Source organism: Carassius carassius, chromosome 38 (genome assembly GCF_963082965.1).
Source record: "Carassius carassius chromosome 38, fCarCar2.1, whole genome shotgun sequence".
NCBI lineage: Eukaryota > Metazoa > Chordata > Actinopteri > Cypriniformes > Cyprinidae > Carassius > Carassius carassius.
The window spans coordinates 20587452-20603603 of record NC_081792.1 but is presented as its reverse complement, the minus strand read 5'-3'; positions in this window follow the sequence as shown (position 1 = coordinate 20603603).

Here is a 16152-nt window from a genome sequence, read left to right as displayed (position 1 = left end):
TGCGGCTTCATTTATTGCAGAGCACTTGTAAACGTTCACATAAAAAACCCTGAGCGAACCTCTGTTGAGGATGTTAAGTGTAGTTTGCTATTTATCACTGCTCGCACTGCAGCCACGCAGATGTGCCGAGGCAATGCTGCCAAGTCTTTTAAAGAGAGGATTTCATTGCTTACACTGCTCTTTGGAATACGTGATTCTGATTGGTCAGTCATGCCATCCAGCAGTCTGATATTTTCTAATAGAGAGCAACATTTCCCACCCACTCTTATTACTAAAACTATTGTTTTGTACATTCAAATAGAGTTCTTTTCTCTCAGTGAAAGCTTTAAGACGGTGCACAGGTAAAAATATATATATATATATTTTAAACTTAAATCAGTATTTAATGTCCACATATTTATTCATTTGGTGAGTTTCCTTCACTTCAAGTCTGGGTTAAAGGCTTTAGTAAATGAGAATGACTTTGAGAGGGTAAAATACTGTTTCTATATCCAGTTTAATGGCATCAAATAAACTGACCTAAAACAATCTTTGGTTACGCCTCTGCATTTGCAATCAGATTTGAAATTGTTTATTAATGGATTGATTGCTCTCAAAGAAAAGGTCATTATGTAATAGAGATGGATACATGCTCTGTATTTGATACCCAAGTTATTCTACAATCAATAAAGAAAAACAGGCAGTATTTGAGCAGGAAAACTTATTCATGCTTTGGAAAACGGATGCTCTGTTTTCTCATTGGCAAAAACCTGTGAAGGCAGCATTCTGGGAAAGCCAAGGCTGTTGTGAATCGAAAAATAAGCTTTTGGAGCGTTACGTGGACACTGTAATTATTGCATACAGAACTTAATGATTCATGTCAAACGGATTAGCTCTTAAAATCTAAGTTAAACAAAGCCCTGGCACACCATGCATTTAAACATTTATCGGTCGCACATGAGAGTAATTTTTCATGGTCGATGTCCCAAACAGCGGATCTTGTTTGTATATTCCGACAAAATATCGAACGACCTTGGCTTTCAGCTGGATGGAAGTCAACTTGTGTTAGATACAGGGAAAAAACCTGGAAATGTCCCGTAAGTCTAAGCATATTTTGACACTTGAAACACTAACTGGAGCCATTACATGCAAAGCTGTATAGCAAAGTTTAGTACCTCATACTTCTTTAACAAAAGAGGTGTAATAACTTTCCCAGGCAGTTTTCTGTTACCCACCATAATGGAAACGCATTAAATGCTCTTCCACATTTTATGCGATGCTATGCAAATACCTTGTGTACTTGCTGCCTGGGTAACAAATTGCCATATCATGTGTTACAATTACTTTTTCAGTCCAGCAAGCCAATACATCTTTCCAATGAAATGATCTGAAAGCTATGAATTATGGCCATATTTCAGTCTAAAAGAAACAAACCACTAATTGCGATGTGGCCTCTTGGTAATTTTCAAGAAAGAGCCCAGAAAGCACTCCAGCATTGGAGGGGGCGAAATCGCTTACTTCTGCTCCTGCTTTATTTTGGTTTCGAATAACAGACACTACTAATTTGGTGTAGGCTCGACCTTTGGCCCCTTGCCTCTCCCCTCAAGGGAACGCTCCAATCAGCCCACAGCCTCTCCATTTTTCCTGCTGATCCATCCTTCACTACCAAACGGACTGGAGACCGCCTTTCCGAAATGTTTCTGCTAATTCCCATTTCCGCTATAATCACAAGCTTTCATGTGAGTGGCTCTGTGAGTCGATGTGTGGGGGAGGTGGTGATTACTCCAGGGTCCCGAGCATTAACCTCACCAGGTGTCTCTGGATGGGCTGTTTACTTCTGTGATTAATGAATGAACTAAAAGTCTTCTTACCACCCCAACGTCATGCTCCTTTTTTAAACAAGGAGCCTGCCATTGAATCAACTGGGAGAGCTCTGACAAGCCGGTGCCGTATCAGGCTACAGAGGCAGACCTGTCGAAATGCAGCACTCTTTGTATTAGTTTGGCAGCTCGTTGGGAGGTTGGTGAGGTAGCAGAGAGAGGTGCAGAAAAGGTGAAGCAGCAAGCGTACTGTGATAATGTTTTCTTTTGGGCTGGAGACGACACAATAGTGACTTTTCGACTGATGCAATGAGAATGAAAGCTAATTTCCTGTGTTAAAGAAATTTAAACCAGCATCCATCAAGCGCTTGTTGAAATTAAAAGAGTCACGGTCCAACACACAGGAGTTACAGCTGGACTTTTTTTAGACCTACATTTTGCCAGTATTTTGGGATAATCATAAAAAGATGGCCCATGACACGAATGGTAGATGAGGCCAATCACACAGTTGGATCCGTCGAATGGCCTAATTGCACGTGGCATATTGAAAACCTGACTTAAATGGTTTTAAATTCGACATAATAGAGCGAGTTTGAGTAAGCTGGTATTTTTGGATTTACAGTGTGCAAAAAAGTGACATACAGAGCCCACAATTAAATGAGCATGACTGTAATGACCTCCCTAGACACCGCAGTTCAAATAATGTTTGTAACCTCGACAAGGTCACGTCAGTTACTGTTGGCCTAATGACGTCTTTTACTGCCAAACGGACACGAGGTAAAACAATAAATAAAAAATAAGCTGGGCACAGTACATGACCTAATAATTGGAAAATATATTCCTTTTTCTAACATGATGTAGAGTATGTTCTGTGGATTTAATAATTTACCTATATATACGTTACCAGTCAAAAAATTGGGCACACTTGACAGAAAATTGGTTAAATTATGTATTAGGCTTCATGTTCTGTATATGCACATTGTTTTGGATTGGAAAGAGTTATTATTATTCATATTCTTTCATTGTTACATTAAAGGTGTATCAAATTGAACAAAAATGTCAGTATAATGTAAAAAAATCTAATAATATACAAATATACAAAACACAAATAAATAGAGATAAAGATAAATAAACTGTATTAAAAAGTGTCTAGGAAGGAAGTTTCAGGTTATTCAGGGTGGCAACTTGGAAGCTGCTCAAATTTAAGAATATTTAGGTCATTTACTTTTTGGTTTGCTACAAACTTGTCATGCTGTCATTTGTGATATTTCATAGTTTTGTTGACTTTATTTGGATTCAATTGGGTTAATCGCAATGATAAAAATGCTAGGTGTATTTGTGGCTAATAGGTGTGTCTAGGTTTGACTGTTTGTGTAAAACAGAATAATTTTTACATCATTTTGGCACCTTCAGTAAACTGATATTTCCTTCCATCTAGCCTTCTAAACACGCAAAACAGCTAAATACTTGTCATGCAGTTAAATGTGGATATTTCAGTACTCATAGCGCACAAGACAAAAAATGGAGAACTAAATTACAATAAGGCATTTATTTTAATCGGAATGATGGACCAGGGTGCATTAAAAGCTTAACTCTTCACCATTCCTGCATGCACAATTGTGAAATGATCAGTCTTGCACTCTGCCTGAAAGCACTAAAGACATTTTTGCCATCAGCATTCGTCAGTGGTGTTAATCCGTTTCCTATGGAGAAGGCAGAAGGGGTGTGTGAAAGCAGGCTGTGTGTCATCCCTTCAGCTCTGACAGAGTGCCTGGAAGGAAAGGTGAGGAAAGGTTGTGTACACAGGTGATTACTTAATCACGGTATCCTCTGTGAGAGAGGGCCAACAAAAGGTCACATCACTCAGCCAACAAAGCTCAATGCACCCTTGTAACCACTCTGCTCAAACAACACGGAAATGCCAGAAACCTCACCTAATGAAGGAGTGGTTACATTTGTTTTGATAGCTTGGCTCATCTCAACTGACAACACTCCTAAAACATGCCCATAGTTCATATTTTGCTGGAAATAGACTGCGATAGTTGGCATGGTTTGACTGGAGAGTCCCTTTTGGGTTGGCTTACTCTTTTCATGCTTTTTTTGTGCTTGATAAGTTCCTCTTAGACAGATTTTGCATGTGTCTGATGAACTTCAATAGTTGCTCTTCATGGCTCTGCAGTCCACCCTCTCTGTGAGCCCCTACAAATCTCTACATTGTGAATGTGCGACTAAACAAACATGGAGTGGCTCTTCAGAGCCTTAAGGACTTAAAGAGATTCTCAGATTTGACAGAGTGAAAATACAGTGAAATGTTACTGGACCGATTTGAAGTTGTATGTTTTACATACTTTTTTTTTTTTTAATGGTGCGCTCAGTAATGCTTTGTTTATGTTGCAGCAGTCGATGTGGTAATCGTTTTAGTCTGCTGACACGTAGCGTCATGAATGCAGCATTGTGCTAAAACTAATATTTTTTAGTTACCAATGCAATTTTTAATAAATGTATCAAAATACATTCAGTTTTCGGCTGTAGCGAAATATATTTTGGTTGGTCATATGAACTCAACATGGCTGCCAACATACGGCGAATCTAAAACGTGAAGTGGCTCTTCAGAGCTTGAAGGAATCTTAAATTCTTGGATTTGACAGATCAGCACAAAAACAGTGAAATGTTATTAGACCTATTTGAAGCTGGGAGTTTAACATATTTTTTTAGTATTTATAAGGGTGCATTCGGTGCTTTGTTTATGTTGCAGTAGTCGATGCTAACACATAGCAACATGAATGTAGCATTGTGCTAAAGCTACAGTTTTTAGTTACCTATGCAATTATCCCATTATTTATTCTATTTCCTGGTTAACCTTAATCGGACACAAACATGTTATGACTTAGGTTGTGTAAAAGGAAACCTATCATCAAATTTTAGAAACTCAAGCTATCTTGCTATCAAAATCAAGAACAGTTATTATTGCAGCTTCTAAAATAACTCTCACACAACACTTTTATTTGCCAAGAGGCGTTTAACCCCATCGCTGTGTAATGGAACACATCATTTAGGAAAGTACTGTCATTTGCTGCATGATATCCTGTCAAGTATATGCTTCAATTTAGAAAATCTCCTGTCCTCTTGGGCAGGAAGCAGATTGTTGCATAATGCTCTTTCCAGATGTCTTGTGCTATTGCAATATCCCTGCAATTAGAGTCATCATACAGTTCACAATGCACACACCACCGGCGTCGACGAGTAACTAACTAAAAGTAGCGATGCTGCTAACTTCTTTTTTCAGTAGAGTGACAGTAGCTTAGCTCTTTTTAAAATAGCGTAGGTTTTCCGGTAACAAGCTACTCTTGTTTATTTATTTTTATTTTATTTATTTTTTATTATTATTGTATTGCACGCACAGTATTGCAACTGGAACAAACTGAGGTAATACATCACAGACACTCTCCAAAAACCTGGACTTTCTCTATCATGTGTAGCTTTGAGAAGTTTAATATAGGAATATAGAAATGATTCTGTTTATAATTGTGTTTATAGGTTATTTTTATATACTGCCTAATGCTGCCTAATAGACTTATATACTGTCTAATGCTGTGCCATAATTATTGTACCATAGTGTTTTGTGCTGTAATTATTGCTTTGATTTGATTTTGATTGCAAATACAATACAAAATAATTTGTTATATATATATATTTTTTCTTCTTAAAAATATACTTTTTTTCTCTTAAAAATATACTTTTTTGATAAACTAGCTTGAGTGCAATGAAATTTGAGTATTATTTATGTAATTTTCATATTATTTATTAAGATTTTGAATTAACTTTAATTTTTATACGTTCTACTTTCATTTAAAGTTTGCTTTGAGTTATTTTTATTTATTTATTTTATTTTATTTTTGCTTTTGTCATTTTTATTGTTTTTGCTTTTTAATTTTTAATTGAAATTTTAGTTTTAGTCATTTCTGTAGTTTTAGTACTCAGATTTTTAATTATTCATTTTAGTTGCCAAGGCAAGATTTCTAATTTGCATTTAAGTTTTGTAAGTTTACATTTTTTTTTCATCAGATTTGTTTTTTCATTTTAGCTTTATTTTAATTACCAAAAATAATTTAGTTAACAGTCATAATTTGCTTGACCGGTTGAATTGCTTTAAAATCTTTTTCTTGTTGTTTGCAAGCTACAGTTTTTAACTAGTTCCCCAGCAACACCATCACCCCTAAAAAACATTCAAATGCAAAATGCAAAATTTGCATCAATTAAAAATTGCACTTATGGTAGTATTACCATAGTATTTTCCATATGTTTTCATTGTTATTTTTGTTTGTTTTTTGTTTTTGTTTTTGTATGCAATGAATTATGCATTTCTTAATGCAAACTGCTTTTCCAGAACTACAAGTCAAGGCATAGGTCTATCACTCACACATACTCTGCAGCTTATACAATTATACACTGTTCACCACAAGCCATTTAGACACTCGTTGACAAACTGGCTTGCATCACCTTTTATTTTGGAGCTCTTAATGGATTATGTTATAACTGTGCCAGTCAGTTTTTCAACAGTCTTTATGAGATGGCTTTTGCTTGTCTGTTTTTCTTCCTCGCTGATGTTAACTCGTTCGCTTGCAGCAGCTGTTTTGAGGATCATCTGTCAAAACAAAAGGGAGCGTTTTGTCCTGGAGATGGAGGTAGGATAGACTGTGTTGTGACTGCCACAGGTGGAGAACCTGACGAGAGGAATAATGAAAAGTCCTAATCTGCATCCCAGGGCCTGTCACTCTGGAATGCCAGAAAGCTAATTTTTCAAACAGGAGGGGATAAGATGGAACATGCTTTAGTGCCTCGGTTTATGGGCAAATCGTGGCCGGATGACTGATCTGATGTTAATGAAAGACATACAGACCATTTGTTTGTGGCGTAATTGAAACAGCCAGGTTACAAGATGAGAGTAATAACAGTGACAGTTGAGAATTGCCGTAATGTGTCAGGTGTTAACAGGTACAGGGAATAAAAAGAAAGAATGGGGAGAAAATGAATGGGCATGCACTTGAGAGGATTTAATTAGGCTGTTGAAGTCAGAGCAGGAGTTGAGGGAGAAGGCATATGGGTTTTAGAGGCCGAGAGAAAGGAAAGCATCAGACACTGATGCCTTTGAATGGCAATTCTACTATCATTTGCCCCTTCAGTTCATGCTATACATACTGTTTATCAGTGCTTGCAGTGTGCTACAAAAAGACGATGAGGCATAAAGTATGTCTTTTCACACTTGTAGATTACTTACTATAGCTTGAAATTTAGGCCATGATGTAAGTGTGAAGGTATGTTGTTTGAACAGCAAGTAACAGACTCAGAGTCAGTTTGCTGACATGGCGAGACTTATTCATTTGAAATATCCAATAAAAACGAAATAATTCAATTCACATTTATTTGTACTTTTTTTTCAAAGCAGCTTTACAGAAATTCCATATTTACTATGAAGAATAATTTGTTATCAGAGGAGACTGTGTTAAAGTGATGTCCATATGGCAGAAATATACAGTTCAAATATATACAAAGGCAATACTTTATACAAATACAGGAAATACAAAAACTTGTAAATAGATATTTTTTTTACATTACAATATATATACATATATATTTAATACATATTCCCATTTCATTTTATGTAAAAGTTCTGATTTAAGACCGCAAATCGACTGCATCAACAAGCAACCTATACTATAATATATTTATATAGTATATAACATACTCAGATTTATTTAAAAGTAAGTTGCATCAAAGTCTGTTTTGTGTTTAGAATTTTTTTAACTTGTGCTTTAACACTGGATATCTTGAAATTTAGGGCTTGATTTTAAGTGTGAAGATATGGAAATGCACAAGAACAGCCTCAGAGTCTGTTGTCAGATCATAAGGGAAGGCGTGGCCTAATGGTTAGAGAGTCGGACTCCCAATCGAAGGGTTGTGAGTTCGAGTCTTGGGCCGGCAGGAATTGTAGGTGGGGGGAGTGCATGTACAGTTCTCTCTCCACCTTCAATACCACGACTTAGGTGCCCTTGAGCAAGGCATCGAACCCCCAACTGCTCCCCGGGCGCCGCAGCATAAATGGCTGCCCACTGCTCCGGGTGTGTGTTCACAGTGTGTGTGTGTGTGTGTGTGTTATCACTGCTCTGAGTGTGTGCATTTTGGATGGGTTAAAAGCAGAGCACGAATTCTGAGTATGGGTCACCATACTTGGCTGAATGTCACGTCACTTTCACTTTCATTTACTCTATAGAATAAATATTTAAGGTATTTCTGCAATGAGAACATGGAGAAAAAATTTCACCTAAATATAACTTAAAGGGCTGAAGGCCTTTAAATAACATTCTTGTACATCTTCAATTCTACCCTTGATTTACATCTTATGTAGAAAGAAGATTTTTACTATACTATAGAAGCAACCTCAGGTAAAGTGCCTTACACAAAGGCAAATGATGGCAGCTTGTGACTTAACTCTTTTGTGGTTTAAAATAGTGAATACAAATGAGTCGTGACTGGTTTCTCATGCTCTGCTTGTTTTTAAAAGGCCCGAGTCACTGATTACTCAGAGGTCAACGAGTAGGATGAACTTGTGAATAGTCTTATGAATGTTATCTTTTTAACCAGTAAGACAAGACCGTAATCAAAGACGATCTGTGCCAGATACCCAAGTGTGGTTTGCTACTTGGTTATTTAAAAATAGTTCAATAAAAATAAATACATTTAATGGCTTAAAGATGACTGATGGGGTTTTCCAAATTGTCAGTGATTTTTGTAATCCTGTATCACAGTAAACATCACTTTAATACGTCATGCCTGATTAAACGTTTTTCTCTATTTACTTTAGTATGAGTAGTAAGACTACATGTGTTTGAAATCTTTTTTCATTTCAACTTTGATACATTTTGACAAATGTATTACTGAAAGGTACGAAGTTTGACAAATGACACTATAAAAATCCAACTGAAGTACATGATGCAGAACAAAACTTGAATGGCCCTTTAATAGTTTGAGGTGTGATGTATCACTCAATTTGAATAAACATTAACTCTGAGGACATCTGAATAAAAATGAGGGCATTCCTCTCCATGAAACAACATCGCTTTGCTTTTCAGTCAGCTTTTGTAATGACTCTAATGATTGTCTTTGTTTTGGTGACCTGAGACACAATGCCCATGACTTCCCCTCCGCTTTGGGCTCAAAGCCTAAGATATCAACCAGAATGTTCGCACTTCTCTCAACCAAACGTCATTGGTGTATTTTGAGCAGTGTATGGGACATATTTCATTCCTGTTTTAAAGTCTGAACACTAAACCCAAAACACACTCTCCCATTTTTCCATGAACGCACTTACAGCCCCAAAAGTGACTCTGTAATGAGATGTTGTTTGACATGCATGCAACATTTGTGCGAGCCATTTGGCATGCTGCAGAAAAGGAGCGGGAGTGGGAGAAAGAAAAGAGAGAGAAAAAGAGAAAGGCTGTCATGTGAACTCTGTCTCAAACCAAGCCCATCGCTACACTGCCTGTAATAATAGAGAGGAAATTGAGCATTAAATACAAATCAACGGTTATTAATTTCAGCGTGACAGAAGAAGGGCACAGAGGTTGAGCCTTTCAGCACTCCAGCGCATGCAATTGCTGTTACTTCACCTCTGTACCTCTGAAAGGAGGGGCTGCATCAGTGCGGGACGGGGGACATGGAGGAGGAGGCAAAGTCCCCTCTCTGTGTTTCATGATCTGGTTCCATAAAGATGATGAATAGCTTAAAGACTTATCAACAGGCAACCAATCTTATAACATTTGTATTATTATTTTTTATTAACATACTGTTATTATCTAGTTACCTTGTGTGTGTGTGTGTGTGTGTATATATAATTAATATATAATTGTGTATTTTATATATTGTATATAATTTATATAATTAAAACAATAAATTGAGCAAATGTGACCATATGCATTTTTTAATTGTAAAGAGATTTTCTATTTTAAATTAATTGATTTGAATTTTCTGTTCATCAAATAATCCGTAAAAAAGGTCACAGTTATACAGTTTCAACCAAAATATTAAGCAGCACAACTGTAAATAGCGATCAGATCAGAACGTTTGAATGATATATTCTTATTTTAAATATAATAATAGTTCATATTATTATTACTGTTTTTTTGTTAGTTTTTTTGACCATATAAATGCAGCCTTGGCAGATAACTGCACACGTTCTCTCATTTCATATGACTTTACATTCACTTATACTTCACACTATTTGATCTCATTTTTCATTTTATTTTTCATTTTTTTTTTACATTTAAATGTATTATTAATATATTTTTCTTATTTCATGTAATATTTCTTTTGTTGGTTTATTTTGGTATTAATGATATTTCTGTTTTTTTTTATGTATTTTTTGTTGGCACTGCCGAAAAAAACCCCCAGCCATGTTGAAGTAGGTAGTTGAATTATACACAACTGTTCTTTTAAGTCAATGATCAATCAGAGTCTCTAGCTGCAACTGCGCATTATCAAGTCCTCAGTATCATGCCGTGCTCAGGGAATTTACAGAGAATGTTGGGACTGATCAGATGTAGTGTTGGGAGGCCTTGACCTTTGTCTCCTTTTATAAACCATGGAGGAAGCTGCGCTTGATCCCAGTGTTTTTCAGCACCTGCAAAATGTCAGGCTGTTTAGATTTGAAGCAGAGACACTGATAGGACCATCTGGACCTTCACTCATGACGTCCAGCCATGGTCTGTGTTCATGGCCTGCACACCCTGAAAATGGATCAGCCAAGATCTCATTTGTAAATTTTAGACAAGCACAAGGTGAAAGCCCCACTCAAAAAAAAACAAAAACAAGATGAAGACAAAAAAAGATTCAAACACTGCCTATAGCTAAATTGATTCAAAGCTCATCCACCATGTAGTTAAAAGATACTCGCCTGCTGTAAATATTATTTTAGGGGCTTTTTTCCTCTTGTCAAAACAAAGATCTGCAATTGCTATTAAGCTTAATCTTCAATTGATTGTCTTAAACTCATTAACACATTCTTCAATCCAACTCTCATCTGGAAAAATTCCTCTCAGTAAAAGTGTGTCCTTTCCAGCTGCAGGCTTTTTTTGTCAATTGGATTTTGCTGTTTTATTCATACAAAATAATAGATTTATTCTTACACTCTTAAAAATTAAGTTTCCTAAAGGGTGTTTTTATAGTGATGCCATAGAAGAAGCATTCTGAGTTTTCCAAAGAATCTTTCTCAGTGTGAAAAACATTTAAAGAATCTAAACTTTTTGTGCAGTGGAAACATTCCATGGATGTTAAAAGTTCCTTGTGTTAAACACCAATAAAGAACCTTTATTTTTAATAGTATATAGCTATTAAATTAACACCTTTCTTTGTGGAACATATTGTAGCATAAAAACAACCCTTCTGTAAGTACACATATCTGTGGTAGGTCTTCTACATTTCTTAATCAACTTTTGACAAATTTCTCTGACTTTCCATGGTCTCGGTTTCAGTGAAATATGTCATTAACAGTTTCCATAACTTTGACCCCTATGAGAAAATACTATGTTAAACAATTCAGCAATTATACTTTTTTAACAGTCATAACTTATGTGCATCTACTTGAGAGCGCTTTTTTTCCATCTGTCCGTTTTAGATTAGCCGTCCTGTCAGCTTCGGTGAACAGCATTACACCTTTCCATGGGCAGACCCTGGCAGAAGCAAATGAAAAAAGGGTGTGAAAAAGCAAGTTAATGGACCCGACTTCACTCTTGAAATTCGGTATGACTGAAACTACCCAGGGCAAGGTTAGGGGGGAGGCAACCATCTGGCACGCCTGAATTTGACTGGCACATTGTTAAACAATGATGCAGTTTGACAAATTTCAAGTAGAGCTTATGAAAAGATAACATAAACACAAGAGTCACCCAGAGTAGTGCATCCACCTGTGTGCATCGCAGAGAAGTGTGAGGTAAAGGTTCCTGCTAATGAGGAAAGCACTGGCTCGCTCTTGGATTAAGGTCTTTGTAATGTAAATCACTGTCAGATAAAGGGCCTGTGTTTACTCTTAGCATTAATATTTTGATCAGCATGTTTAAGAGACCCGGCTCCTTAATGCACATGCAGTGGGATGCCTTGGTGCGACTGCCCTGTCGTCGACCGTGTTAACATGTCATAAATCTCTTGCCAGCTCCAGTGTGGCTCTCTGAATCGCGAGACGTGTTCCTCTTAGATTTTCTTGGCAAGTCCTGTGTTATTTCATTTAGCTTTTTTTGGGCACATTAATACCCAATTAGCCATCACTGAATGGGTCTTAAAAGGACGAATGTAAGAGTATCGACTTGGTGGGCTTTAAAAAAATCGCCTTTGCTGTCTCTACAACTTTTTTCCATTTTGGACTCACACTTGAAAGCTTGTTTGGTGTTTTCGTTGGAATCACTCTCTTTCTTCCTTCCTGCAAAACATGGCGTGCACCATAAAGCTTCACAGGAAATGTAGAAGTTTAAAATTGAGGTGTCATTAACCAAAAATCTGTTTTTTGGCAAATATTCTGTCATTCCTTAACGGCCGGCTAAACCACGTACCTGATGCAAAAAAGCTGTTTATGGGTGTAAACTGTGTTTTACTGGCTGTATTTGTCCATTGCAGTGTCATATAAACAGTCTTGATCATTCTAACCGACAGATTGATTGGCTTAGCCGCTTGGCATTGTTTGAGTAATATTCATCAGTCAAAAATGAACGTGTGTGTGTGTGTGTGAGAGAGAGAGAGAGAGAGAGAGAGGGGATTCATTATCAATTAGCAATTTCAATCTGCAATATTTGGCTTCATTGATAATTCCATAAACATTAATACGCCTTTGCAAATTACATAAATGAATTTGAACATTATTTTACTTCACAGAATCAGCTGTTGGCGTGGCTAATATTAGCAGGATTTCACAGCTGTTTGAATGTGATTCAGTAAGAAGGATTGACCAGTTTATGCATAGCATATACTGTAAATCTACTATTAGGCTGTAATAAGAAAAAAATACTTTTTAGTATTTAAATCACATTGAAAACTAACATTCATTCTGATATTAGTGAAATCTTATTTGGTCAATGATGCAATGTCCCAATTGTGCTCTGTATGTTGTATTTCTATATAGACTTATTATTTTATTATATATAATAGAACTATTCTTTCCGCGTCTACCACAATTAAATATCCCACATTTTTATCTACTGATTGTTGTTTACACATATTACAGAAAAAAAATAATGATTGCCATGTTAATGACGTTCTATTCAGAACTTAAACCATCTATTATCTTAAAACAAACAGAGACAAAAAAAATGTATGAGTATGAATATAATATTACAGAAGGTTCTTTTCTAATGCACCACCTAGCTTGAAAAACCCCTTCTCAAAGACTTACTGTTTGTCAATTTTATTTGGGTAACACACATATTCTGAATGCCTTCGGCAGAATTCGAATGAGCCATTTTAATCTAGATTAATTTCAAGATCACAGTGAGATTAATCTAGATTAAAAAAATGTGTCTATGCCCACCACTAATATATATATATATATATATATATATATATATATATATATATATATATATATATATATATATATATATAGAATTAAAATGATTGTGCGGTCATTATTTCATTATGTATTTGGCCTTTCACAACAATGTCTCCTCTCATATGACTTTGCTCACAATATTTGATCTCATATTATGTAATAATAGTTTTTCTCTGTGTGTATGTGTGTGTGTGTAAATTACATTAAAAGTCTACAGTTCTCAATTTCGTCAATGATGCAATGTCCCAATTGTACTCTGTACAAATGCAGCCCATCTGGATGCTGAAAAAATTATATTTCTTTCCTTCGTCTACAACAATGGACTTGTAACCCACATTTTATCCACTGATTGTTGCGTACACATTGCAGAGAAAAAAAGAAGTGATTACAGTGTTAAAGACTTTCTTTTCCCAACTTAAACTATCGTCATTTTTACAATATCAACACTGACAAAGAACTACTGAGTGTGACCGGCTAGCTACCATTTTCCAGACCATTACGGTTACGTAGCATTCACTAAACGAAAATGACCGGAAGCCCTGAAGTCACTCAAAGACGTGTGATAACATCTCTGACAAGAAACTGCAGAATAGGGAGAAACAATATTGCATTATTTCAACCTCTTAATGACTGGCGTTCTGTCGACCGCAACCGCAGAGTTACATACTGACCCACAGCATGTACTAATCCAGCTGCCCGTCGTCCCTGACTACTTTATTTAGAACGCTAAAATCTAATGTGGTTTGTGGAACCAGGAACAGAGCGGGCTAAGTAATATTTTATGAGATCCAGACCTTTAAAGGCAGGAAAAGACATAAATCATAGCTAATATACTCAGGCTATAAATTGATGAAAGTGAAAAGAAGTGTGGTGTAGGCCAGTCTATGCTGTGTGCTGAGCAGCCTGGTTTGGATGTTGAACTGTATTGTTTTGTATGTTTGTACAGAGTCCATCTGTCATTATATGGCTGTGATTGATTGATTTGAAAGCCCTTAATATAGCCTGTAGCAGTTACACTCCACTTAGTCTCAGCTTCAGACCGCATTCCCATGGATGTCCAGTCCGTTCACTGACCATATGATGCATACTGCATACAAGAATTGTTGGTTGAACTTAACAGTTCCTTTCTATTTTACTGTGCTAATCTAACTTCTGGAAAGATGGGCACATTGTTTTTTTTTATATATCTGACTGGAAACAAAATTTCCAGTTGCATCAAACCAGCTTTTTTTACAGACATATTAAAAAACAATGTTTTTGAGGGGGAAAAAATAATTGCTCATTTAACTATTTTTAAAGTTTTTTTTTTATTCATGGCACACAGGTTCCATTTAATTTCACCACCATATCATTTGATCAAAAAATGTAATTTATATTTTAATTTATATTTTATATTATATTCTATTAATTCATAGGGGGGGGGGGGTCTACATTTGTTAAATATTATATTCCAGTAATGTATAGAGGGAATACATTTGTTAAATAACTGTAGGCTAAGAAATCTGCCGTTGGACCAGTTTTAAGATTAAGTTAATTACGGTTTTACATGATTGGTGTCAGTGAGAACCACACAACTGATAATTATAAAATATAAGTTGCAGTGAAGACCAGATTTTGTGCGACAAGTCAAAAGTCTGGCTATGTCACTACACTTCACTGACCTTTTAGCTGACTCCTAACCACAGATAAATGGCTAAATGAAAACCCCTATCCATGTCTTCTCAAAATTATGTCCAAAAATTTTGTTTTTGTTAATTATTTGTATATAATAGAGTGTGATTGCCCAGTTGTGTAATGCCCACATCACAGATCAGTTTCAAAATAAGTAGGAACAAATGTTTTTCAAGAGAAAAAAAAGTATTTCTTAGTCAGTCTTACATGAAAGAAGGAAGTCATTTTCAGTTGATTTAATCAAATGTCCATTATAATCAGTCAAACACATTTCTGTGTTCCCCCCCCCCCCATTTCTGTATGACTCATTTCTGTAGTATTTTCAAAATGCTGATCTGTCTGTATGTAGTACAAGAGGAATTTGGGTCATAGAACTCTTGATTTAGAATACATAAAACACATTACTTTAAAATGCCCCATTGTATAAGATGTTCCTGAAGCCAGTCTGTAAAACAACAACATTATACGATCCTCACAAAAGGGATAAATAAGAACACTCGGTCAGATCCTTCTGCTATATGTCATGTGCACGTCTTGAACCAGTTACAGAAAATCTAGACAAGTGGGTTCAGAGAGAAGCATACCCTCACCGCTTGTCATGTCTTCTGAAAAGTCTTTAAAAAGTGGGACTGACTTTCAAGTTAGATTTTGAGAGGAAAGATTTTTTTGAGCAATAATTGCTATATAATGAGCGCTTCGGTCACCTCTTGCCACATTGTGGCCGTGTTTTCTATTTACTCGTCTGGTCAGAGCCAATAGCTCTGTTAAAGAGATGGAAAAAATAAGTCTTTCCAGCTCCTGCTGGAATTTGATTTCTTCCAACAGCTGTCTTGCTTTATACTACCATGAAGTCAGGGAATCGCCCATCTCAAATCAATCAAAGGGGGCTGACATTTCTTGCAAACTGTGCTCATAGGATAAATGGATGGGTTGGTGATGCGAGAAGGGGAGGGGGTCACAGCTAAAAAAGGAACATCAAATTGGCAGCCAAACAGCTGGAATGATGTCCTTGTTTATGTGCTCTAGTGCCTTCTTCCATTAGTCTGATGTCTTTGAGAAGTCATTTGCTGCACTTTAAGAAAGTCTCAGCAC